At 46.9% G+C, this 26,900-nt stretch overlaps 3 long non-coding RNA genes across 3 annotated transcripts; 2 read left to right on the top strand and 1 right to left on the bottom strand.

The window, feature by feature from the left end:
* Positions 1–88: 88 nt before the first annotated feature.
* Positions 89–3,307, bottom strand: LOC143820793 (uncharacterized). Its single transcript, XR_013225509.1, has 3 exons — positions 3,256–3,307; positions 1,480–1,691; positions 89–269 (listed from the first exon to the last, which is right to left on the bottom strand). It is a non-coding gene; the product is annotated as an uncharacterized LOC143820793 (long non-coding RNA).
* Positions 2,031–13,208, top strand: LOC143820792 (uncharacterized). Its single transcript, XR_013225508.1, has 5 exons — positions 2,031–2,154; positions 2,279–2,410; positions 3,819–3,998; positions 4,129–4,272; positions 12,583–13,208. It is a non-coding gene; the product is annotated as an uncharacterized LOC143820792 (long non-coding RNA).
* A 12,556-nt stretch (positions 13,209–25,764) lies between these two features.
* On the top strand, positions 25,765–26,455 carry LOC143820640 (uncharacterized). The gene is made up of 2 exons (XR_013225429.1): positions 25,765–25,912; positions 26,339–26,455. It is a non-coding gene; the product is annotated as an uncharacterized LOC143820640 (long non-coding RNA).
* Positions 26,456–26,900: the final 445 nt, after the last annotated feature.

The following is a 26,900-nucleotide window of genomic DNA, read 5'->3' as shown; positions in this document are numbered from 1 at the left end:
CCTCCTCCGTTGTCTTCGTAGGATCATAGTTGTACACAGATGACTTGCAGCAGATGAAGCATGAAGAGGTGCAGGAGTCCTGGCTTGGAGCAAGATCAATCCTGGCGCAGGGAATGTTTGTGTTTTCACACCATTGTTATCTGACTGGCAGTGTATAGAGATGAGAGAGGCCATTATAAACTTTCTGCCAAAACACGGGGGCAGACAGGTTTATCTTTCATTGGCTGTCCTTTCATGTCCTCACAGAGTTGGGATGCTGGTCGGTTGCCCTGCCAATAGGAGGCCAAAATGAAATATTCTGTGACGAAAAGAGAGGCTTTATTTAGGCAGCAGGTTACTGTTCCCATTGAATCAAGATGCTGCAACAGCAAGAATGAGGACTTCTGGCTTCACACCTGGCAAAAGTATCTGACAAAGGGAGCTTTGACTCTCAGAAACTTGGCCTCTAAGAAGCTCCTGGACTTGAACATAATTCTTCTACTGCAGACCAAAATATAGAGATGCTAGCCTCCAGGTGGGACCTGAGGATCCCCCCAGAATTACAGCTCATCTCCAGGGAGCAGAGGTCACTTCCCCGGGAGAAAATGGCCACTTAGAAGGTGGACTGTATGGCATTATACCACATTGAAGCTCCTCCCCTCCCCTCCCCTCCCCAAACTCCGTCCCTTCAGGCTCCAACCCCAAAGTCTCCAGAGCTGGCAACCCTATCAACATGGCTACCATCTGAAACCACATCTGGCTACTTACCCACTCAGGAATGTGAATGTGAACACACAGAGCAGTCATGCCAGAACCTCATACTATATGCAACAAACATATAGTATGTTTGTTCATAGGGTTGCCAAATTCCAGTCAGGGACTGGAGATTTCCTGGAATTCCAATTGCTCTCAAATCCAAGTGGGAGAAGGATTTGGCATCTGAAATTTCTGAAGGAAATTGAAAATATGTATTTTTAGCCAAGGTTTAACTATCAATCTTCCTTGGATCGAGGGGAGATTCGGTACAAATGTTGTATCAATGGCAGTAGTAAAGGGGTACACATATCATAATGAGCTTAACCACGCCCACCACATTGCATATTAATTAACATATTTGCATAACCACTGGAAGTGGCGTCATCATGCCCCACCCTGTACCCCATGCCCCGGAAGTGCTGCCATTATGCCACGTATACCCCCCTCCCTGGAAGTGATGGTGTCATTCCCCCACCTTCTGCCCCCAGAATCAATTTCCACAGACCATGCCGCCACCACAAACGCAGCCATCTTTTTATACCCCTCGTGACAGCGTTGGAAGTGACGTGCAGCATAGACCAACCCTACTGCGTCACAACCAATGGGAATGACCAGGTAGGGCCATGTGTTCCCTCTAGCAACACGCCCTGTCACCTCTGGCCAATAGCAAAGAGGCTGGGACAGCCCCCCCCCCAGAAAGAAGTGATTTTAGGAAAGAAGCCACTCGTGCTAGCAGACACTCACCACAGCTCTTGCTGAAAACATGGAGACTCCTAGCAGGCCCCTGATGCTCACCACGGCAGCACCGAGGGTAAAGCCTGATTGGTGCCGGATGTTTAACTGTCCACCTTTGGAAAGCCATCATGTTGCCGGCCATGCTGCAGATGATATGGACTCGAACAAGGTGACTCCTAGCAGGCCCCTGATCCTCACCACACCACCACTGGTGTTGAGGCCTAATGCAAAAAGGCAATATATAAGTGATAGTGAGGATGAAGAACTTGTTCCTGCCAAGCTCCATTTTCCATCACCAGTTGTTGACCATGAGACTCAGAGCCGCATGGATTTTGGCAAAGCAGCCGCAGACATATTGTCTGGAAGTGAGGAAATTTGGCAGAAGCTGGTGGAAGATTATCTGGATACACAGGCATTGATTTTACCAGAGGATTCCTCAGCACAGATAAATTGAAAAAAAGGCCACTAAAGGTGGAGGGGGGCAGGAGGAGGGAAGGAGGGGGAGAAACCCAAAGGGACCGTATCAAACATTTAAAGTAAATATTCTCTTTATTTTTCTAGGCCCCCACCATCAGCCAGCCAGAATTTCCTTCACCAAGTTCTACAGAACCTGCACATGGTTTGTTTGTGGGAGATATTTCTGATTCCCAAATGCTATCTTTAACGGAGACCTCTCTGGAACAGGTAATTTTGGAGAGAGAGAAAAAGGTCATTTAAAAAGTCTGTGGCCGTGAGGTGGGGGGATATGTCTGGCATTTACCAAGCAGGAAATTTTTTTAAAAAATCTGTTTGAAATCCTTTTTAACAGGAACAGCCACCAACCACCACATTGGCGCTACGAGGGAAGCTCTAAAAATGGATATCGATGAGGTTTTGGACTTTATCCCCCCGAAAAGGCATAAGGCTGCCATGCAAAGCCTTGTGAGAGCCTCTGTTTATGGTATTTTAAAACATTGTATTGGAGAATATTTGCATCAGCTGTGTGAAGGCTGTTCTTTAATGTTACCTGCCCAACGTGATCACGATTGTCTCACATGGCCACCTAGGTTTTTTGATCAGAAGGTTAAGTTTATATGTGATGAGTACACAAATTGCAGTTATCATAACATCCATAGGTTATGCACTAAAACGCCTGGCTTTCACTCAAGAAAATATGGATGAGATTTTCAACCTTTTAAGCACTATAGGTGATGCCGCGGACTCAAGAAAAGCCCGTTAAAGAATTTTGAAAAAAACTGATAGAATGTTACAGTTTGTTAAAGATTATATTAAGGATAAACACTACAAGAGTTTTGTAACTCGCCATGGAAAATAAAACTGTGACTACTACTGATACTGTTGTAATTCATGAGCAAGACATTAGAATCATAGAATCATAGAATCATAGAGTTGGAAGGGGCCATACAGGCCATCTAGTCCAACCCCCTGCTCAATGCAGGATCAGCCCTAACCATCCTAAAGCATCCAAGAAAAGTGTGTATCCAGCCTTTGCTTGAAGACTGCCAGTGACATTACAACTTCTTTTACTGGCTGTAAATAAATCTGTAAATAAAGTAACCATTTTGTTTAAAACACAGGCCTGTTTTTTCTTGCCTGGCATGCCCCAGTGGAAGGAGGGGGGAATTTACCATAGCTTTTCAATTTGCAAGGGATGTTAGTACAGTCCTATTAGCTCCAGTTGGGGGTGGGGGCTCTTACGCACACAACAAAGTATTGGAGGGAGGTTGGGATACTCAAAATTATATAAGCCCCATTTACAGCAATAATAAAAATATAAATACTTACCAAAATCCAAAAGCAGGCCATGTGGGACTTGGAACACATTGCTGGGGTGAGGGGGTTGGTGAGTGAAGAGTGGGTGGGGCCTGGGTGAGGGAGGAAGCAGGATGCAGTGAGGAGGAGGAGCATTTCCATGGAGCCTGAAATCACCTGATGCCAACAGCCAATCATGGGACAGCTTTTACACAAAGGAGATTAGATTGTTTTAAAGGGATTAGCGCTTCTTTAGGCTTCCTCTTTCTCAGTTCCACAGAAAGGAGCTGGCATCACCATCTCCATATTTTAGCTTTTTCTGGCCATTCAGGTTGAAACCAAGTCAGAGGCAACACTAGAATCCATTTTTCTTGACCCCCAGATGACAATGATGATTTCATTCCTGAATCCTTTATTAAATATCGCAAGCGTCGTAAAACTGAACAGGATTCCCTTCAGAAAAAAGAGACAGGTTCAAGAAGCAAACGTCCGCAGAAATGTATTGTATAGATAGCTGGTTTGTATATTTTGTTGTGCTTGTGATAGACATACAGGGAGATGTAATCAGCACATTTTCTCTCTCTCTCCCCACACAGAAAAAATATAATCCAAACAAGCTTCAAATTTTTCCACTCTGTATCAACCCCCCTGCTTAGTCTTACAACCTGAAAATACCAGTGCTCCTGTCCATCTAGTTCAGAACCGCATTTCCAAGTGCAGCTTGAAAGAATCTAAGACTTTATCCAATGATGTTGTTCTAAGAAGATTTCAGACAGGTATATTTAAATATTTGAATTGCATACTTTTGTGATAAAATGCAGGAAGGGGTATGCTAACAATACAATTTATAAGGCCAGGTGTAAGGGACAAAGCCTGGAAATTTATCTTCATTTTTCTCTTTCCCAGACCCAAATTTGTTCTGCCTGTATCCATGCCCATGACTGGTCCTGAAACTTGTAACGGGGTGCAAAGCAACAGAGCCAACTCCCCTGAAGCAGCAGCAGATCTGCATGAAAGAAACATCAAAACCAACCACCCCAAAAGTATACGGTAAACCACAGCCAACACTCAAACATAAAACTGCACATAAGCGTAAACAAAAGAGCAATGGTTCTGAACCCCCCAGCAAGAAATATAAAATGGACACAACTGATACTGAATCTAAAGTATTGTGTGACATAAGAGCTTTGGTTAACAATTATTCAGACCCTAAGGTGACCTTGCAGGCTGCGCGTAGTCTTATTGGTGCCACTTTCAAAAATTCAGAAAGTGCTGAAGCTAGTATAAGTGGAGATTCAGGGGTTCAGGCAAAGGGGGGCTGGGAGGGTCATAGGGCAGCTGCCCACACACCAAAGAAAAAACAAACACTTGAAATTGAAAAAGTTACGGCAAAAAGTTTTCACGCCGGAAGAATGAAAAAATGGTTAAGTCTCGACAAAAAGGATATGAATCTCCTAACAATGGCAGAAATCCTGAGAGACCAGACTATTGCCCCCTCGGCTCTGAGGAAGAGGCTCCCACTACTTTTCAATTAGACATTAACCACGCAGCCACCTCCCATATGTGACCCTCCTGAGGAAATTCCCTTAGAACTTCCCCCACAAGAAGTTCCCCAACCTCCTGATATGCCAAGAGTTTACCTAGAAAGGCTTGGACATTGGGAAAGGCAATTGCAGTGCTTGCCAATGGATCAACATTCAGAAGTTTTCAGATTTGTTAACTTGGAGCAGTTAGGCCATCCAATGCTAGCACAGGAAGCTATCCGTCAATCTATACAGCAGCTTCTGAATGAGATGGGTGATAGAGTGCAGGAGGGAGATTTAGTTGAGCTACATCTTGATGGAGGGGGTCTAACAAAACCTGTGAAATCTTTGAGGAAGCCATTGGGTGGATTCCCAGCTGATGATTTTATTAACCAGATGGCAAACCTCATGCAGAGTAACGCTGAAATCCATCTTCATGGCTCCCTGCACTTAGTTATGACTGTAATTAGAAACAGAGGTGGGAAAGGAAGGTGGTTTATAAGTGAGGTTATCCTTTACAGTGAGGTTATCCATAAGAAGAATCGTCACTTATTAGATCCTGATAATGTAAATGGTAACTTGTGCTTTGGTATAAGATTTTTGGGTGTTATGGAAGAAAAACTGGTCACCATTCCAGAATTAGCCCAAAGTTGTATAGAGATCTTAGTTTTTCTGATGAACAGAAAATATTACTGTCTGATGTGGCTGCATTTGAAAGTCATTTAAAGGTGAATATAGGTTTTGTGCTACATAGAGGAAAAGGCTGGGAAATTTTTAGATCAAACCAACCTATATACCCCCAAACATACTTCGTCCTGCTACACGATGATCACTATTATGGGGTGAAAAATATAAAGGGTTCTTTTGGCCAAAGAAATTATTGTGCTGTATGTGGCAATGTTTATAGCCACTCAAACAGCTGTAAGTATAGCTGTAGGCAGGAGCAGGAGGAGGAAATGTGCCCTTATTGTAAAGTATATTGCAAATCCAGCGTCTGCTTAGAAAGGCACATGGCTTTGTCAAACATATGTAAAATTAAAATCTATTGCAAATCTTGCTTAGCCTATGCCCCAAAGAAACATGTCTGCAGAGTTCGTTGTTGTAAACAATGTAAGGATGTTGTTGGAGATATAAACAGGCACTACTGCTTCATGCCCCCTATCAAGCATTCTGAAATAACAGAGAAATACATATTTTATGATTTTGAATGCAAGAAACTGGCATACACATACCAAATTATATTTATGCATTAAGACTAGAGGAGTGTGATACCTGGGAATTCAAAGGAACTGACTGTGTTTCTAATTTTGTTAAAAGGTTCATTACCAAACAATTCAGGGGTTACACTTTTCTAGCCCACAATGCAAAAGGTTATGACAATTACTTTATAATTAGACAATTTTTGGCAGAGAAGGTAGATGTGGACCTCATCACACAGGGTGGCAAACTGATGTGTGTAACTGTTAAGAAGCTGAGCATCAGGTTTCTGGATAGCTTAAACTTTTTGCCAATGAAACTGGCCAAAATGCCACAAGCCATGGGTTTTGAGGGCTGCAAGGGCTTCTTCCCCCATTTCTTTAACACTGCAGCCAATTCTAGCTATGTGGGGCCATTATCTAGGATGGAGGATTATGGTGTTGATAACATGTCAGGTGAGAGAGCCACATTTATTTCCTGGTACCAGGAAAACAAAGGCTCTGTATTTAACCTGTATTTGAGGCCAAGGCTGACAATATAGACCTATGCCCCCCCCCTGGGATTTGGGATTAGGACCTGAAGTAAACACCATCAGGACCTGAAGTAAACATCATCAGGACCTCCTCTCCACCCGCCAGTAGTGGGAGGGGGGGAAGTTGAGTTGTCGATCTTGCCATGTTGGTAATGCTGGGAATGTAATTATTGTTTTAATGGGGTTTTAATGGGGATTTTAGGATGTTGTAACCCGCCACGAGCCGCAAGGGAGTGGCGGGGAATAAATATAATAATAATAATAATAATAATAATAATAATAATAATAATAATAATAATAATAATAATAATAATAATAATAATAATAGAACTGACCTATTACTGTCAGCAGCATGTTAAAATCCTGAGAAATGCCTGTCTCCTGTACAGGGGAGAAATTATTGCCATGTCCTCAGTTGACCCTTTTAATTATATAACTCTTGCGGGTGTTTGTATGCCCATGTACAGAAACATGTTTTTAAAGCCAAGCACAATTGCCCTGCTGCCACATGATCATTACCACAGACAAACAAAGAGATTTTCAACCCCCTCTATACAGTGGCTACTGTATCTTGAGCATAAAGAAGGTTATGAGATACAGCATGCACTAAGAGGTGGCGAGTTTCAAATAGGCCCTTATTTTCTTGATGGCTATGCTGTAGTTGGAGGTCAACCCACAGCTCATGAATTTGAATGCTGTTTTTTCAGTGGCTGTCCACAATGTTTCAACCCCACTGACAGAAATCCACTGACAGATTCATCCTTTGGTGACTTATACTATAGAATAGCGATCCCCAACCTGTGGGCCGTGGATGTCAGGATTGTAGAATCTCTGTCATAAATTAGCCTGAGTTCCTCCATGTCAGTTATATTACTTTATTGAACCTGGCGCCTGCTTGCTCCAGGCCTTGTAGTTTTTCTAGCTATAAAAATGAGTAGTGATGTTATGTTAACCTTATCTTGTTGTGGGCTCACGGGATTGTTGTCACCTCTTCAAGGTTGTGAGAATGAAATCCTGTTTATGTTACACATATGTCTTTTCTCTCCTGCCCCCCTCCCTTGGGAACTGTCAAGTTTTGGGCGGGAGAAATGTATTGATAAGCTGGGGCAAATCTGGCCTCTGGTCAGATTTGACTTCTCAGTCTCTTGCGTATAGTACTAATCAATAAAACTCTTTATTAAGAAGTTTGTTGTGAGTTTCCTGTACGTTTGACATTAAGTCAAATCTCACAACTCCTTTCACCTGCCATCATGCAGGGCGAAGGAAACACTTTCACAGAGCAAGGAGAGGGCCTGGATTGGGACCTCTCCCAGGGCGACGGTGCCGGTGTGGGACCGTACAGCTCGGGCATGCTCAGGGCCGTGACAGGAGCAACTCCTGGGCCCGAGGATTTTTTGGAAAGGCACGTCACCGAACGCAGGCGTTTATCGAAGTATGACCGACCAACTGGGGACGAGCAGTGGCCGGATAATCTTGGAATGCCTAGCTATGGGCTGGAGCCCGCCGGTGAGACACAGGACCTGCAGTACAAGCTGGACAGGGTGACTAACTGGCTGTAGGACCTCTCGGGTCGATTGGATCCGGAGGAGCAACGCCGAACACAACGCCTGCTGCGAGAGGTGCACGGCGGAGGTGCACGCGAACCCAGTGGTCGGAGATCGGGAGGTCTGCTCACCCTGCGGGAACGCGAGACGGCCGCGATGCAAGCAGCTGCGGAGGCCGAGGCGGCGGCCCTGGCAAGGGCGCAGAGGGAGGACGAAGACGAGGATCGCGAAGGCGCCGGGGGCGGCGGAGCGGCAGAAGGAGCCGGAGCGGCGGACGGCACGGGAGCTGCAGACGGAGCAGTGGCGGCGGCAGCGAACGTTGCGGGAGCCGAAGCGGCGGCGGCGGCGGCGGCACGAGAGGCGGCGGCACGAGAGGCGGCGGCCGCGCGAACTGCGGAAGCAGCAAGGGCTGCAGCGGGGGCGAGAGCAGTGGCAGGATTGGGACGAGGCATCGGCCGTGGGGCGAGAATCCCGGCTCCGGCGGATTGGGGTCCGGGACGCCTACCTCCTCACCTTCGGGGAGTGGAAATGCGCAACACCTACAAATTCAAGGCTAAGTTTTCGGGGGACCCCGCAGCCTTTCCCACGTTCCTGGTGCATCTCCAAGCCTACATGATGGACATGGGGTTCACTTTTCACGATGACGCCGAGCGCGTCCGGTTTGTGGGGGAAGCCCTGGAGGGCAAGGCAGCAAAGTGGTTCCTGGACTTGTACCGTTACAACCCACGAGCCATCTGCAATTATAACCATTTCCTGCGTTCCATGCGCCAGATGTACGTGGAACCATTTGAGAGGGAGACTGCGGAGAAAAAGCTCAAAGCCCTGAAGCAAGGGAAATTGTCGGTGGTCGAGTACGCCAGAGAATTCAAAGAGCTTGCCTCCTCGGTGCCGGACTGGACCGAGCCCCAACGCGTGCTAGCGTTCGTGGAGGGTCTCTCGCCCGACTTGTCCAGCAAATGCCTTCTGTTAGACGACCCTCTCACGGTCGACGGATGGATCCAACTGGCCGGAGAGATGGAGAATCGTCTGGAGAGGGCTGCAGTGTTCCAGGGTCTGGCGGGGAAAGCCGGAGCGAAAACCTCTACCCCCGCGAAAGTCAAGCCGAGAGCAAAGTTGGAGCCGACTGAGCGCACTCGGCGCATGGAGAAAGGACTGTGCTTGGGATGTGGCCAAGCCGGGCACTTCCTCGCTCAGTGCCCCTCAAAGACGGTGACCGGGTCGAAAGCTACTGGCAGCCCCAGCGCGAAAGCCCAACCCGCCAAGAAAACCGCCCCGAAGAAAAGTGCCAAGTCTCTGCTGGTGCCGGTGGTCGCAGCATCAACAGTGGAGGACTCGGAGGAGGGCAGCGGTCAAGATGGCGAGGATCAAGTTGAGGAGCAGTCGGGAAACGAAGACGGTCTGCTGTAAAGGCGCCCCGCCAGCAGGCCGCCAATAGGGGCAAACGCGTGGTGAGTGATTCCCCCTTGATACTACTACCTGCCACTCTCTCCAACCCCAAATCCGGGAAGAAGGTGGGGGTCCGGTGCATTGTGGATTCAGGGTGCACCCAATCCTTAGTAAGCCCAGCACTGGCCGAGACTCTGGGGGTGGGCAAGGTGCCTTTGGGGGAACCCCTGCCAATCACCCAACTAGATGGGAAGTGCGCTCCCGGGGGGGAAGCCACGGTGAAGACGCGTCCCATGGACTTGGACGTTAAGAAACACTGGGAGCAGATCCAACCCCTGGTAGCGCCCCACTCTGCATTCCCATGTGTGTTGGGGCTGGATTGGTTGAGGGAGCATGATCCCACGGTTAAGTGGAAAGAGGGGACCGTGGAATTCACCTCCCCGGGTTGCAAGCAACACGCGCGGCCTCAACCCCCCCTGGACAAGGGGGTAGTGGCAGCGTTGGGATCCGTGGGGGAAGGGACTCTTCCTCCGGAGTACCGGGACTTTGCTGATGTGTTCGCGGAATCTGAGTGCAACCAGCTTCCCCCTCACCGAAAGACTGACTGTGCCATCGAATTAAAGAAAGGGGAATCGCTCCCGAAAGCCAAACTCTATTCAATGAGCCCGAGGGAGATGGCTGAACTCAGGGAGTTCTTGGACAAAAATCTTGCCAGGGGGTTCATCAGACCCGCTACGTCACCCCTGGCGGCCCCGGTTCTTTTCGTGAAAAAGAAAGACGGGTCCTTGCGCCTTTGCACGGACTACCGGGGTCTGAATGCTGTTTCTACTTGTAATGCCTACCCGCTGCCTTTGATAAAAGACTTGCTTGGTCACTTGGGTAGAGCGCGGATTTTCACGAAACTGGACTTGAGGGAGGCCTATTACCGGGTCCGGATAAAAAAGGGTCATGAATATTTGACTGCTTTTAACACCCCCCTGGGGCAATTTGAGTACACTGTAATGCCGTTCGGCCTCGCCGGCGCTCCGGGCGTGTTCATGAATATGATCAATGAAATTATGCACGATTTATTGTATCAGGGGGTGTTGGTGTACATTGATGATATTTTGGTGTATTCTGAAAATGTTGAGGGTCATGCAGATTTGGTCCGCGAAGTGCTCCGCCGTCTGCGGAAGCACCAATTGTTTGCCAAACTTTCAAAATGTGAGTTCCACCGAGATGCGGTGGAATTTCTGGGCTTCCGGGTTTCCCAAGCAGGGATTGAAATGGACCCTGGCAAAGTGCGGGATTTGTTGGCTTGGGAACCCCCTCGCACAAGGAGGCAGTTGCAAAGTTTCTTAGGATTTGCAAATTTTTACAGAACGTTCATTCCCAGTTTCGCCAAGGTGGCATTGCCTCTCACTGACTTGTTAAAGACGAAACAGGGGGGGAAGGCAGCGAGCCACCCCGGTGCGCCACTCCAGTGGACCCCCCAGTGTCAGGACGCTTTTGAGAGGTTGAAACTACTGTTTACCTCTGAGCCGGTACTGGCCCATGCCGACCCCACTAAGCAATTCACCGTGCAAGTAGATTCTTCGGATGTAGCAATGGGGGCCGTAATCCTACAGGAGGGGGAGGATGGGAAGTTACACCCACTGGCCTATTTGTCAAAAAAGTTCTCCGGGGCTGAAAGAAACTGGGCGATTTGGGAGAAAGAGGCGGCTGCAGTGAAATTGGCTTTATCCACCTGGAGGCATTGGTTGGAAGGGTCCACAGTCCCCTTTGTCGTATGGACGGACCACAAAAACCTCCAGGCGCTCAAGCAGCCCCGCTCGCTCTCAGCGAAACAGATGCGGTGGGCGGAGTTTTTCTCTCGGTTCAACTTCTCCCTCAAGCATCTGCCGGGCAAAATGAACTTTTTGGCGGACGCCCTGTCGCGCCTGCCCCAGTACAACAGCAAGCGCGACCCATTGGTGGATACAGTTTTTACCCCCGCCCAGCTGGGGATGGCCGCGGTGACGCGCAGCCAAACAAAGCCTGGGACGTCTATTCCGGGGGGCTGGGTCCAAAAGGAGGTGTTACAGGACTCTGAATTCCACTCCCTCCGCCCAGACCTAACTGAGAAAGGGGGGTTGTTTTTCAAAGGCGAGCGGCTTTTTGTCCCCGCAGCGGCGCGCGGGGACGTCTTAAAACTTTGTCACGATGCGAAAACCGCTGGACATTTTGGGTTTGTGAAAACCTTGCACCTGATCCGAAGACATTACTGGTGGCCAACTCTGCGCAAGGATGTGGAAAAATATGTGCAGGGGTGCCCCACTTGCATCGTCTCTAAACCAGCTGGTGGGAAGAAAAAGGGATTGTTGCAGCCCCAGCCCACCCCCTCCCATCCGTGGACTGATGTCACAATGGACTTTATCACAGACCTGCCTCCCAGCCAGGGGAAAACTGTCATTTGGGTGGTGGTGGACGCTTTTTCCAAACAAGCCCATTTCATCCCTTGCGCTGGCTTGCCTTCAGCAGCCAAATTGGCTTCATTGTTCGTGACCCACATACTACGGCTGCACGGGATCCCGGGGCGCCTGCTGACGGATCGGGGCCCCCAGTTCGTTGCCAAGTTCTGGCGGGAGCTCTTGAGACTGTTGGGGGTGGAGCAAGCCCTCACTTCGGGCTATCACCCGGAGTCGAATGGCCAGACTGAAAGGGTGAATCAAATCCTTGAACAATACTTGCGCTGTTTTATCAACCACCAGCAGGATGACTGGGTTGCCCTGTTGCCACTAGCTGAGTTTGCCTACAATAATGGGGCCCATTCTTCCACGGGTGTGTCCCCCTTTAAGGTGGTGTACGGGACTGATTTAGTGGCTGCTCCCACCTGGGAGCTGAATTCTCCCGAAGCTCCCGATGTCAATAAGTGGGCCGAGACAATTAGTGCAGGGTGGCCAACGATAGTTACTTGCCTCAAAGACGCGAAACAAGCTTATAAAACCCAGGCAGACAAAAAAAGGGCACCTGCGCCCGTATGGAAAGTGGGAGACTTGGCCTATTTGTCCACCAAGAACTTACGTTGCCAACAAAAATCAAAGAAACTTGGTCCCAAATATGTGGGGCCCTTCAAGGTTGTGAAACTGATTAATGCTGTGACTGTGGAGCTAGCGTTGCCAAAAACTTACAGGAATGTGCATCCGGTTTTTCATTCCAGCCTGCTGCGGAGAGCCCCTGCCCCGGATGAGTGGCACCCCCCTCCAGCTACACCGGTGCCGATTTACATCGATAAAGACACCCACTATGAGGTCAACCAGATTCTGGACTCTCGTGTGCACAAGGGTCGTCTCCAATATTTGGTTGATTGGAAGGATTTCCCCTCAGGAGACAAAGAGTGGGTTGAGGCTGCGAACGTGAAGCCTTCTCCGGGCTTTCCATCGTGCTTTCCCTGACTGCCCCCGTCCTGTAGATGCCGGCTAGATGGGGGAGGGAAGTTAATTTTAGTGCGGAGGGATGTCAGGATTGTAGAATCTCTGTCATAAATTAGCCTGAGTTCCTCCATGTCAGTTATATTACTTTATTGAACCTGGTGCCTGCTTGCTCCAGGCCTTGTAGTTTTTCTAGCTATAAAAATGAGTAGTGATGTTATGTTAACCTTATCTTGTTGTGGGCTCACGGGATTGTTGTCACCTCTTCAAGGTTGTGAGAATGAAATCCTGTTTATGTTACACATATGTCTTTTCTCTCCTGCCCCCCTCCCTTGGGAACTGTCAAGTTTTGGGCGGGAGAAATGTATTGATAAGCTGGGGCAAATCTGGCCTCTGGTCAGATTTGACTTCTCAGTCTCTTGTGTATAGTACTAATCAATAAAACTCTTTATTAAGAAGTTTGTTGTGAGTTTCCTGTACGTTTGACAGTGGACCACATGTGGTCCTTCGACTAATTGGAGGTGGGCCCCGAAGGATGCCTTCTCTCCCCCCCCCCCGGCCCTTTACTTCATCCTCCCCGGCTCTTTACAACACACTTCGGGTGTCATTGTCTCCCATCACTCCCAGATGGGACTATCTCATTGCAGAGAAACAAGCTCAGGGTTCCCATTGATTTGTCATTGTCATGAGTTTAAATGTCCATAAAAATAAAATGTTCCTTATGTTCATTGTTGTGGCATGTCTGTATCTTATTTTGAAGGGATGTTTAAATATTACCATAGCGATCAGAGAGCGTTAGGGCAGTGGTTGAGAGTAGAGGAGTAAACTACCCCCCCACCGGGCCTCAGTAAAAGGCATTGAGTGGTCCCCGGTGAGTGGTCCCCGGTGTTGAGTGGTCCCTGGTGATAAAAAGGTTGGGGACCACTGCTATAGAACACAAAGGAAAGAAAGTTATTTGAAAAGCCAGGAGTTTGCAGTTAGGATCCTGTGGGAACATGAGTGGAGGGACATGGTGAAGTTTGACAGCGAGGTTAGAGCTTTTCTGTGAGTGAGAATAAATTCCCATCACCTCTCTGCCCCAGAGATGCTCTCTCTGGGGGCCGGGCAAATGCTATTTGTCTATATTACAAACCTAAGGTGGGTTAAAAATACACTACTATGATTTCACCATCCTGTACCCGTTTGTGAACAAGACAAAGAAATATCCAATTGGACATCCACAAATTATTTATAAGGACTTTGCCCCATTATCTGAATACTTTGGCATTGCCAAAATTAAGACGCACCCATCTTGATGTCTCCCCTGTTTTACCCTTCAAAATGGAGGACAAACTTCTATTCCCATTGTGTCACACATGTGCTGAGACTAAGCAGAGGGTGAGATGTGGGCACTCTGCTGAGGAAAGGGCTCTAGAAGGGACATGGTGTACTGTAGAACTGATGAAAGCTATAGTGAAGGGGTACATGATCATGTCAATGAGTGAGGTGTGGCACTTTGCAGAATCCTCTGAAGAACTGTTTTCAGATTATATTAAGCTTCACCTCCGCCAAAAACAGAAGGCTTCTGGTTATCTGAGCTGGTGTACAGATGATGGAAAAAAAGCAAAATACATTGCAGATTACGTAGAAAAAGAAGGTATTCAACTGCGCGCCAATCACATAGCTGTGAACCCTGCAAAGCGGCAAATTGCAAAACTTTTTCTAAATTCTTTGTGGGGAAAGTTTGGTCAGCGTTCAAACTTAGTAAACACCAGCATAGTGATGGACCTAAACGGACACCAGGAGCTACTCGTATTTTCTTTACAAAAAGGGAAGCGAATTAAGATCTGTAATTAGCAAGCCCTGTTCAGATCATCCGTCATGAGGCAAAAGGCATCTTTGCTGCGTGTCCGTTTAATTTTCACATCCACTCCATTTAGCATAAGTTTTTCTTGAAAAAACAACTGTGAAGTCGGCCAAGCAGATCTACTTTTCTGCTTTCAGCTGTGAAGGCGGCTCTTTTAACAAACCCCTTATTATCTCCATCCAGGGCAGTTGATTCATGTTCTCCATAGGTGTCTTTGTAAAACAGGCCTGCAGAGAACTGAGTGGATAGTGTCTTCACTATAGTGTCTTCACTATAATTGAGGACAGCTTCTATAAAGGCCCTGTAAGGGTAGCAGTTGTTACTCTGGCTGACGAGACGGTCCCCCAATGTCACATCCAACTGGCTAAAGAGGGCGGCGATCAGGTAATTCACCAGACTTACCCTTGCACCTCTGTCAAGGTTTGTCCTTTGACAATTTTGCAGCATAGGTAAAGCAGGGTGTTATTTAAATCCAAGTAATCTTCACCATTTCCAGCAATGAAAAACTCGAGTGGCGCTGTTTCTGACAATGCTGCTAGGGGTGGGACTTCAATATATAGGCACCTCTCAATGCTAGTTTGTGTAGGTGCTATTTGGAAAAGGTCTAATTCAGATTTTGTGCGTTCTTGTGACCCTTCGTGAATAAAAGCCATTGCAGTTTAAAATATATTTCCGGGGCTCAGAGGCCGTCTTCCTATCCTTCTCTTTGCCTTTTGCTTCTGAGGTGGCCGCCGCTTAACAGCCTTCCTTTTAGCAGGTCGTGGGGGTCCAGTAAGTTGCACACGTGATGCTTTTCTTTTAACCCCTCGCTTTCTTGGAAGGTACATGAGGCCTGACCCATCTTGCGGTCCAGGCAGACTCACTCTATTCAGAACAGCTTCAGAAACATGACCTACAATGTCTTTAGCAAGATTTCAGGCAGCAGATTTCACATGGGGCTTTATGAGCTCAAATCCCCTTCTCAAAAGAGGGACAGATTTTCGAAAAAGGCTCTGGAATATGCCCCATAACTGGGGCTCCATGGTAACCAGGGAGAGCATAACCGGCTTGGTTCTTGTAATAATTCCTATAAAGCTCTGGGTCTCCATAGCTTTTTAGGATGACTATCCTGGTGAGCTTAAAAGAGCAGGCTTTTCTGAGGACGAAAGTGAAACTTCACAATCACAATCAAAACGAAATGACATGTTCTTGTTCTGGTCAGTCTTAATTTCAATAGTGATGGTATCTATATGATGCTTATTCACAGGGGTATAATGAGGCTTGTCATAGATGTTGTTGATACAGTCACCGGTCTCCCCACGGACAGGAATACAGCACAGTAATGGTACATATGCATCACCCACAATTTGGTGGTCCACAATGTCTGTGTAAATGTACAATGTGTTGAACCCCCCTGTAATGTCTGCTGTGAAGCATACTTTTTGGACAGGCTTATGTGGAACTAACCCTAAAATATGGGACAATTCTGTAGTAACTGAAAAAATGCAAGTAGATGGTGCTTTTAGAGTGACCCTCCTAAGCACTCTGTCATACTCCAGGCTCAGTTCAGGGGGTCCCCAGTGAGGCTGTTCATTTTCTCAACCAGATCAGGAATGCTTGAATAATAGCCACTGGGGAGTTTGAAAGTCCAGCGCTTCTCCTTATCAAGCATACCAGCTGTGAGGATATTGTATCTCCACCAACCCTACATCCCAGGCTCCTGGTAGGTCAATTGGCCATGCTAGATGGGATGGTAAAGGCAGAAGCAGTGTTCTGTGGGAAAACCGTGGCGCATGCATTGCTAGGAAGGGTGATGTAAAATCCGCAGTGAGCCATTTTCTTCTGGCGCAGGCTCACAAAGTTGAGAAGCAGGAACCCAGCTGTTAAATTTATCAAGCTACCCTAACCACTTCACTCGCTGGTATTTTCTCTTGACTTGTCCCTTTGATGCTAAGATTTTTTCAATTCGATACACTCTGCCTCCTTTAGTTTTAACTTTCTGTTACTCTTCAGGATAGAATTGACCCTATGACAGAATCTCCAGCGTAATCTTTTAACTGGTACACAGGTCTGTGGCCTCTAGGGATTACCTGTTTCACTATGAATATTTCCCCCGTGTAACTCTGCTCATATCCCTTTGCAAAAAGTCCTTTGCTTTTAGACACTCAAACATGGTCCCCCTTTTTAAAGAAAGGCCTCTCTCCCTCCTTTTCATTTGTTCTCACATAGACTCCGTAAACCGTTTTCCAGACTGTCTATGCATTAGTTGAGTTTACATCCACAGGGCGGGCCCTGATAGTCCTGTGAAAACTGTGGTTGTAACTTTGTATGAGTAGCGACAGCACGTCAATGTATCTGAACGTATTGTTGGCAGTAATATACTGCCACATTTTTGTTTTTAAGGTCCGATTGAAGCACTCCACAATGGCAGCTTTGACTTCATTACGGGTGAAAAAGTGGTGAACTTCGTGCTGCTTTAGCACCCTGCTTACAGCCTGGTTTAAAAACTCTTTCCCCCTATCTGTCTCGAGCCTGGCAGGAATTCGATTATTCTTCTTAAATATATCCTTAAAGGCTTTGGCCACCCGCTCCCCTGTCTTGTCTTTTAAAGGAATGCCCCATGCAAATTTTGATAGTATATCAACCACTGTTAAAATGTACTTGTAGCCATCATTATATTTAGAAAACTGTTGCATGTCCACTAAATCAGCCTGCCACTGTGCATCCAGGCCAGAAACTATGGCCTTGTTTCTCTTAAAGCGGACCCTGGCCTGCTTATGCAGAGTGTAAGCATCTTGCTCTGAAAGCCAGGTAGTAACATTTTTTTGAGTAAGAGTTTTGCCATGCTTTTTGGCTTCCTGGAATAGTGGGTTCATGCCACCAAAGCTCCCTACTTCTCCAGGTGTATAATATATGTGGCTTAAGACTCCCTCTTTGTCATGCATCCCCATCACTGCCCCCTCTTAGCACCAGAATGACCACACAAGGTTAAAAAACAAACACTTTTATTGTAACAAAACTATAGCTTCCTCTTCAGTTTCCCCTTTTTTGTCTTTTTTGTCTTTTTCTTCTCACGTGGGGTCACACTGGTACAAAAACACGATGTGCAAGAGAGGTTCACGTTAACAGGGTTACCGGTGTGCAGATTGCCAAAAGCCTGGATAAAGCGCTCATCAAGCTGTCCAAACAGAATAATAAACAACTGGTAAGTGTAATAGAACTCCTCAATGGACTCCCTGGTTTCATTATACAACCTACAAATTAAAGACACTTTTTTTTACCTGTTTACCTGGGCATTGAATGCTTTGTCTTCCATTTCCATGGATTCATTAAAAGCCTCATCATGTTCTGTGTCCTTTTGAATGAATGCTTTGTTTTCCATTTCCATGGTTTCATTAAAAGCCTCGTCATTTTCAGTGTCCTTTTGAGTTTCCTCATCTTCAGATTCCTCCACAGGATTCCGGTGCATGCAACGCAGAGGGATTGGGTATCCCCAAGTCCGCCTCATCTGCAATATGGCCTGCAACAGGATGGGTTCCCCAAGATGGTAGCATTGTACTTTCTATGTTTGCAAGGCTATTTACCTCTGCAGTTGTAGGGCATTTGGCCATCTCAGCCTCCTCAATGAGGGGCCAGTAAACAAAATGAGTGGGAACATCCCCATCAAAGCTAACCATAGTTGCTGTAGGGAGGTTAAATACCAGGCACCTCATGGCAGCATTAGGTCTCAGCACGGGTGGTGGGGTGGTGATGATCAGGGGCCTGCTAGGAGTCTCCATGTTTTCAGCAAGAGCCGTGGTGAGTGTCTGCTAGCACAAGTGGCTTCTTTCCTAAAATCACTTCTTTGGGGAGCTGTCCCAGCCTCTTTGCTATTGACCAGAGGTGACAGGGCATGTTGCTAGAGGGAACACATGGCCGTACCTGATCATTCCCATTGGTTGTGACACAGTAGGGAGGGTTGGGCTATGCTGCACGTCACTTCCAACGCTGTCACAAGGGGTGTAAGCAGATGGCTGCGTTTGCGGCGGGGGCATGGTCTGTGGAAATTGATTTCGGGGGAAGAAGGTGGGGGCATGACACCATCACTTCCAGGGAGGGGGTTGTACATGGTATAATGGCAGCACTTCTGGGGCAGGGGGGGCAGGGGCCAGAGGGCATGATGACGCCACTTCCGGTGTCATCAGGGGTGTGTGGCATAATGGTGGCACATCCAGGTCAGGGGGCGCATGGGTGGAGCATGTTGACGACACTTCCGGTGACGTCAAGGGGGCGTGGTGACATGGCAGCACTTCTGGGGCATGGGGCATAGGGTTGGGGCACTTCTGGTGATGTCAGGGGGCGAGGTTATGCAAATATATTAATTAGTATGCAAGGTGGTGGATGTGGTTAAGCTCATTATGATATGTGTACCCCTTTACTACTAATGGCATTTGTCAGCACATAAAATAGTTAAAATCTATAGAAACGTAAACATCTTATAAAGAGCGTTCACTTATTGGCAGAGTGCAAACCTGTTGAAGATTGTTTCGGGGAAAAAAGGGGCTGTTGTTGATGTCCCTTTTTTAGTTGAGGTTATATTATTAGTCGATATAGGCATGTTCCCAAAAGAGAAGCAAAATATTAATTTCATATAAGCTAACAGCTGCTAGATTAATATTTGCCATTGGAAATTTGACTGAAGCCTCAGAGTTGATTAATGGATTTTGAAATGCAAGAAAATCTTCCTCCTAGTCAAACTGACTGTTTTAAGGTGGAGTTATGACGTATCATAACTCCCAAGGATACAATAAGGGTTATTTTGTAAGAACTCAGTCATACCTTTCAGAATGTTTCAGTATTTTGTCAATATTTCAGTATCTGAAGAAGTGGGATGACCCAAGTTCATAAACAGTGTACTTGTCATACTATAATATTTTCTACTTACAGACTGGAAGTGAATGAGAAGATTGAAGATGTATTTCAGTTTTGAGATTATTCTTTTGAATACTTTCTTGTGCAGCCTATTCCACGGTTTTCTTTTTTGGCATGTAGTTCTGATCTTGATACAGTGTGCCCTTTTTGAATTGTTAAAGACCACTATGTGAGACAGGATCTCATCTTCTTATGAAGGCCTCGGCCTCTTTGCCCTGTTGCTGGCCCTCCAGAAGAACTGGTGTGAGACAGGATGCTGGACCAGATGGACCCCTGGTCTGGTCCAGCAGGGCTCTTCTGATGTTCCTATCTGCGGAAGGCCTTGGCCTCCCTGCCCTGTTACTGGCCATCCAGAGGAACTGCTCAAGTGCTGTGCAAGACAGGATGCTGGACTAGATTGATCTAATCCAGCAGGGTTCTTCTTATGTTCTTAATACTGCCTCTGCCTCTTGCTGTCCAGAGGAATTGGTTGGCGCTGTGTGAAATAGTGTGCTGGACTACATCCCTATATGTCTGATCTAGCAGAGCTCTTCTTTTGCTCCTATGACCCTGCAGGGTTTTTAGCGCAAGAGACCCTCCGAGGGGGTTTGCCATAGCCTGCCTCTGAATAGCAATCCTAGACTTCCATTCATCCAGGTCCAGACCTTCTGAGATCTAATGAGATCAGGCTAGCCTGGACATCCAGGTCAGAGCACAACAACTTATAGTTCCTAACAAGCCTCTCATGCCTAAGTTATAAGCAACCGCACAAGCTATTCTGGTGAATATGCATTTCTCAATTACAACTAAATTTTTTCTTAACAAGCAGCTGCCCAAGCTAGATATGTATCAGCAGCGAAATAGCTCCCTAATACAGTGAGACATAGTTGATTTATTATGCATCAAATGTGAATATGTTGTTTGCATATAAACATTCTATTGAATTAAATATTTTCCAAGGTATATATATTTTAATAGTCACCTGTATTTTTGGGAATGAATTTCACAGATGGATATCAGCAGGTTTTCAAAAATTTGTTGTTGGCTGTTCAATAAATATGTATGTGAGGATTTATTTTTGTGTGCTAATGTCTATTTACACAAATTCGGGTCAAAGCATTAGAAGGCTTCCAACATTTGGATAGATCAAGCATTCACATCCCTCGTTGGTTCGTTTCCCTGTGCCACGTAGCTCAACCGATGGTCTATCTTGACTCCTGACAGCTGTGCAATATGCATTCTCTACCTTGTTGGCCACTGTTCTTAGGGGTAGAGAATTCCACATCATAAAATAGATACCAGGACACAAAAGAGGTAAGCTGGATGTGAACAAAGAGCAAAGGAAGTGTGACACGGGGCTACTATGAGCTATGAGCAGGTTTTTCATTTAAGAGAGAATTAAACTGCGATCAGTCAGAAGGACTCTTGGTTGTTCCTTCGCGTTCTGATCCTTGTGTAAAGCAGACCACGTCACTCAGCATATAATTAAACTTCTAATGGAAAGATTGCCAAGGTAGGATATGATGTGCCTGGCAGCAGCCCCCCCCCCCGAGAGGCCTGATTGCTGCCCTGGGTGGAAACAGATGTTGCTGTCCTCTCCCCTCCACATCTTGTTGTTTGGGGTATGATTTTCAGTAGCAGGGATGCCAGCCTCCACGTGGAGCCTGGGGATCCCCTGGAATGACAGACTACAGAGTTCAGTTCCCCTGGAGAAAATGAATTATTGGGAGGGTGGACTCCATGGCACGGTACTAGGCTTGCCACCTCTGGATTGGGAAACACCTGGAGATTTGGGGATCTTGGGGATGGTGGGGTTTGGGAGGGGAGGGAGCTCAGATGGGTCTGATGCCAGAGAGTCCACCTGCCAAAGCCACCATTTCCCCCAGTGGTCTTGGTCGTCCGGAGATCAGTTGTAATGGCAGGTCCCATCTGGAGCTTAAGCCAAGATGAAGACTTGCTTGTGTGCTACCTGGAGGTTGGCAACCTCACATTGCACCCCACTGAGGTCCCTATCCTCCCCAGACTCCATTCCAAAATCCTCAGGAATTCCCTAGCCTGGGGTTGGCAAGGCTACCCGCCCCCCAAGCCGCACCAGTGACCCAGGAGGACCGAGGAACCTTGTTCAGCAGGGCCTACCAGAAATAATATAATATCAAGCACTATATTGTGCGTGTCGGTGTGTCTGTGTGTGTGTGTGTGTGGGGGGGGAGTTTGTATGTCAGACATGAAACGTCTTAGACTCCCATCGAACCGTCAGTTCTTTGTGATATCACAGTCCCATGAAAAAATAGGAATTATCCATGCTATTCAATATCCAATAAAGAATGTTTTAATTTCTTCTTATAGTTATCCAAATAATAGAAAATCTTCTTAATCATCCAAAATAATTATACTTAATCAAAACAGGTTCCCAGGTAAACTCTCCCCCATTTTCCGTATCTTCACCAGTGATTGTGGCCCTGTTAAAACAATAAGAATATAACAAATCTATTTGTAACAACCTTCTACTAAATTCCAATCTTGGAAAACGGGGGAAAGTTTACCTCGGAACCTATTTTGATGTGTGCAATTATTTTGGATAAAATGTCTTAGGCCATCTCAGGTTTTAGGTTTCTTCTTAAGGAAGCAACTTTCTGGCTTTTGGCTTCTGGATTTGGGCAACACCAAAATGGCTGGCTAAAACCAGCAGTGGATTTGCCTCATGTTCACTGTCAATTCACAATTAAGTAGCATGAAAGAATTAGTTACTACATGATGTGCTGATGGATACCTGCTTTTAAAAGGTCAGATTCTGCAGGGGATATAGCGAAGGAGAAATATAGATTTGGAAGGAGCCATGCCGGCCATCTAGTCCCACCCCCTCCTCAATGCAAGATCAGCCTCAAGCATCCAGGAGAAGGATCTGTCCAGCCGCTGCTTAAAGACCACCAGTGAGGGGGAGCTCCCCACCTCCTCAGGCAGCCCATCCCACTGCTGAACTACTCAGACTGTAACCAACTTCTACGTAGCCTCCCTCTATCTGGTGGCTTTTTGTTCCACAGAAGAAGACTCCTCTTAGACTGAATGGAAACCTCAAACCTGATCCCAAAGGAAAGGCCTTGGAGAAATATTTAAACGAATGAATAAATGAACCACTTTTGCCCAGTGGAGTGGATGGAGGATCCACTGCCATTTATTGTTTCCAGCAACAATGAACCAATTTGTAGTTCTAGAGTCAGGCCTGGTTTGCACTTCCCTTTTCTGACTCCAGAAATGACCCACAGGAATGACCTGATCTGTCTTCCTTTCATGGCAGCATAAGCCAGTAATTGATCAAACCAACAGGGAACTGAGCTGGCCTTGGTGAGTCACAAATTCTTCAGACCTTCACCGCTTGTAACCGGCGCTTGCATGTGGGCAAAATGGGAGGATAATGCAAGAGAGGTTAGCGATCCGACTGGTACAGCCAGGCAATGAGCTGGTTCACCTTTGCAACGGCCTCAGCTCGGATGATGATTTATGTCGAAGCCACAGAAGTGATTTCAAAAACAAAGCAGAGCCTTCTCTAAGCAGTGGAGGGTTCAGTCCATCGGCAAGCAGGCGGAATGTCGAATAAAAAAGGTTACTCACGCTTTGGCAGTGCTGTCCTCGGGCTCTCTCTCTATTTTGTGCTCCTGCCAAACAGTTCACAAGGATCCGATTTGATTAAAATGGCAATGCTCTCTGCTACTTGAATGTAATTAGAACCATTCATTACGGCATTAGCTGACAGTTTGGCAACCTGTAAAATTTTCTGCATATGGAGTGCATTCCATGGAAACCGTCTGCGGAGCAAGAGGCCTTTTCCTGTGACGTTAGGTGGGTTATGGTCCATGTTCAGAATCGTTCGCGGGCTACAAGAACTCTCTTCACAGCTGCTTTTTATTTATTATTTATTATTTAAATTTATATGCCGCTGTTCCCGACTGGGCTCGCAGCGGTTCACACAATAAAAGAATAAAAACACAATAAAACCCATAAAAATCCGTAATTACAATTACTAAAGGTGACCAGATGGCAAGCAAAAAAACTAAACTCACCCTCTCGACCAGCCAGGGCCAGACTTCTGACTGTCTTACTCAGGGGTAGTCAAACTGCGGCCCTCCAGATGTCCATGGACTACAAATCCCAGGAGCCCCTGCCAGCACTGATAAAGCTGTTCTGACCGAGCAGGAATATCAGGGCTCTCTCAGCCTCACCCACCTCACAGGGTGTCTGTTGTGGGGAGAGGAATGGGAAGGTGACTGTAATCCGCTTTGAGACACCTTCGGGTAGGGAAAACTGCATATAAGAACCAACTCTTGTTCTTGTTCTTGTTCTTGTTCTTGTTCTTGTTCTTGTTCTTCTTTCCCCTTCTCAAACTTTGCCTTCTTCATGCTGCACCCCAAATTTTAATAAATTCCCAACTAGGCACTAACAACCCAAGATGGAAATCTGTTTTATGTGGGTGTATTTTTGGCCCACCTTTCTTATGGGACTGCAAGCAGATTATGCAGAGTTAATCAATACAATCATGAGGAGGGGACATTAAAAAACAAAACAAGTGAAACCGGATTTTTTACATCCCTGATGCAATGCCCTAGGTTCATCATAGAGGTCACCCACTGCAATGACATCACTTCTGGGTAGCACCCAAAGTGATGTCACCAGGACAGGGATGCTGCTTGCCTCCCCCTACTTGGCAAGGGCATTTCCCCTAGAGAGACCCCTCCCCTGCCAAAGACCTGGCGACCCTAAGCTGGGGAAGGGGATGTCCATTCTCTAGGTGAGAGCAAAGGGCCTCCTTCCTCATGGTCCTTCTGCTCTCAAGATCTGGAGAGGAAAAGTTGGTGTTCCTGCATTCAGCCTAGGGTAGCCAGCTCTGGAGATTTGGGGGGTGGAGCCTGGGAAAGGTGGGGCTTGGGGAGTGGCAGTACTTCAGTGGGGTACAATGGCATATAGTCCACCTTCCAAAGCAGTCATTTTCCCCAGAGGAATTTATCTCGGTCACCTGGAGACCCCTTGTAATTCTGGGAGATCTCCAGGCACCACCTGGAAATTGGCAACCCTAGCCCCCACACTTTTGCTAGTTCATTGACACTGTGCAGGGGCAGGAATTGCAGTCCCCTCCCCCTTCCAATACAACACGAAGAGGTCACAAAATGATAAGAGGAAACAGGGACACCAAAACTCCGGCCAGCTTGAGGTCTTGAACGATTCCAATAAGGGTTAGACACACATGACCATTTCTTACACCAAATGCAAAGGACAGCATTGCTATCTGGGCCATTCCCAATTCCTATTTTTCATGGAACATTTTATTCATTTCCTTTTTTATGATCACCGCAGCTGGTCTAACCCCCCCCCCCCCACACCCCCATTATCTAGTAAATTCAACCACATTTCTGCCTGCAGTTGTTTGGTTTCCAGCTCATTGAGGTGGTCACGAATTGGATCCCTCGTCTTCCTGCTCTAATTTCAGGCAGGTAGGAAGAAGCATCTCCATTTTATAGGGAATCAAGATCCACCCTCATCCAGAAAGTGCAGAGAGGCATGAATTGGCCCGTATCCAAGATTTTTACCTTTTCCCCAGGATTCTCTGGGGGGGGGGAGTGATGTCTTTTTTTGGAAACCAAGAGTGCCAGAGTGCCAGAGCTAGCCCCTCCTCCCCTCTCCTTACCTGACTGTGCTCTGGTGGCTGCAGCATCCTTCTCTCATCCTCACTGACTTCCAGAATTTGAGCCCAGCCAGCGAGGTGAAGCCCAGACAAGCCAAGCCCCATCAACTCCTTCAGTTTCTCCAGACCCTTCACAGCCAACAAGAATGCCTCATCATGGGCAGTGTTCCCAGCTTCAGGGGGGGAAATACTTGGAGATTTTGAGGGTGGAGCCTGTGGGGTTTGGGAAGGACCTCGGCCTGGTATGATGTCACAGAATTCACCCTCCAAAGCAGCCATTTTCTCCAGGGGAACGGACCTCTGTTGATTGGATTTCAGTTGTGATTCTGGGAGATCTCCAGGTCACACCTGGAAATTGGCAACTCTGATTCCAATAAGACATTCCTGTTCATCCACGAACAGTTCTGGTTGGCCCATGTCTCCCTCAAGCGCCTCACTGCAGAGTTGCTCTTTCCTTTCACTTCCACACTCACAGTTGAACTGAATCCAGGCACCATAACAATGGCCAGATCAGAATGTCTCCCAGTATTCTAGAACAGGGGTGGCTCAAACGGTATTTGCTGTAATCCTGATTTGTGTTTCTTCTCCATGGCAGTGTTTTTTTCTCTGGAACTCTCAGCAATCTCATTTATATTGCGGAGTGTAATAATGCTGTCCTGTGTTGTGGTGGGCAATGGGATTGGTTTTGTCCATGGAAGTCCAACATGGCTTGGGACTCGGATATCTGAAGGTCGGGGTCCCCATATGTTCCTGCCTGGGAATTAAGACTGCAGGGAGGACCCTATCCCACTGATTAAAGAAGCTTGTTTGGTGGGCAAATGGGGGAGTGTCTTCTCAGGGACAGCCCCACAATTATGGAACAACCTCCCCAGTTGATCTTCTGGATGCCAATAGCCTTGCACTGGAAACATCGAGTTTTTATGTATTGAGTTCTTGAGATCTGAGGGTTTTATTAATTGTCATTTTAATGGGTTTTAAATCATTATTGTTTTTATTACAAATTCATGATGTTTAATTTCAGTCATAAGCCACAAGGGAGGAAGGCAGCTAAGAAATACCTTAAATATAGCTTTGTCAATGAGCTTTGTCAATCCCAAAAAGGGAAGCAGGGATGACGCCTGTTTGGGAATCTCTCTTCCTGTCTCTTTTTCTACAGCATTTTGTGAGGGAGTCCAAATCCGTATTTCGAGGCACGGGGGACTACGCTCGGAAGCAATAAGGCCTGCCATCTCTCGAGTCTCTCCTCCCCCGGTTCAATAAAAGATGAAGTCAAGTAGGCTTTTCATTATTCGCTCTGACCGCCTGATGCCTCTCCGGCTGTTGCCCAGGAAGTTCGAAGACAGAGCAAACAATGCTCTTCTCAAAGGGGATTGACCCACAGGAAGCCACAATGGAAGGGCGCCTCTTGATTTCAATGCAGCTTTTCATGCAATTAGGGTAAGCAACATTTCGCACCAAGCATTCAGAACCTTTTGTTCTCACGAAACACGGAGCCCCTCGCTTTGGCCGCCTCTCCCCCTCATTGTACCCTTGATGGGAAGGGAGGGAAGGAGTTAGATTAATGAGCTGATCACTGAGCAGAGGATTTTTTTAAAAAAAACCAGAAAGCAGCACAATTCCCCTCAGTGTTCTGGATGCTGTGTGTGTGCATGTGGCACAAAGGCATGGGCATTGCAAGGGCCTTGTGTGTGCCGGTCACGGGCGAGCATACAGATTCC

Source organism: Paroedura picta, chromosome 11 (genome assembly GCF_049243985.1).
Source record: "Paroedura picta isolate Pp20150507F chromosome 11, Ppicta_v3.0, whole genome shotgun sequence".
NCBI classification, from domain to species: Eukaryota; Metazoa; Chordata; class Lepidosauria; order Squamata; family Gekkonidae; genus Paroedura; species Paroedura picta.
This window is presented reverse-complemented; position numbering and strand designations above follow the sequence as displayed.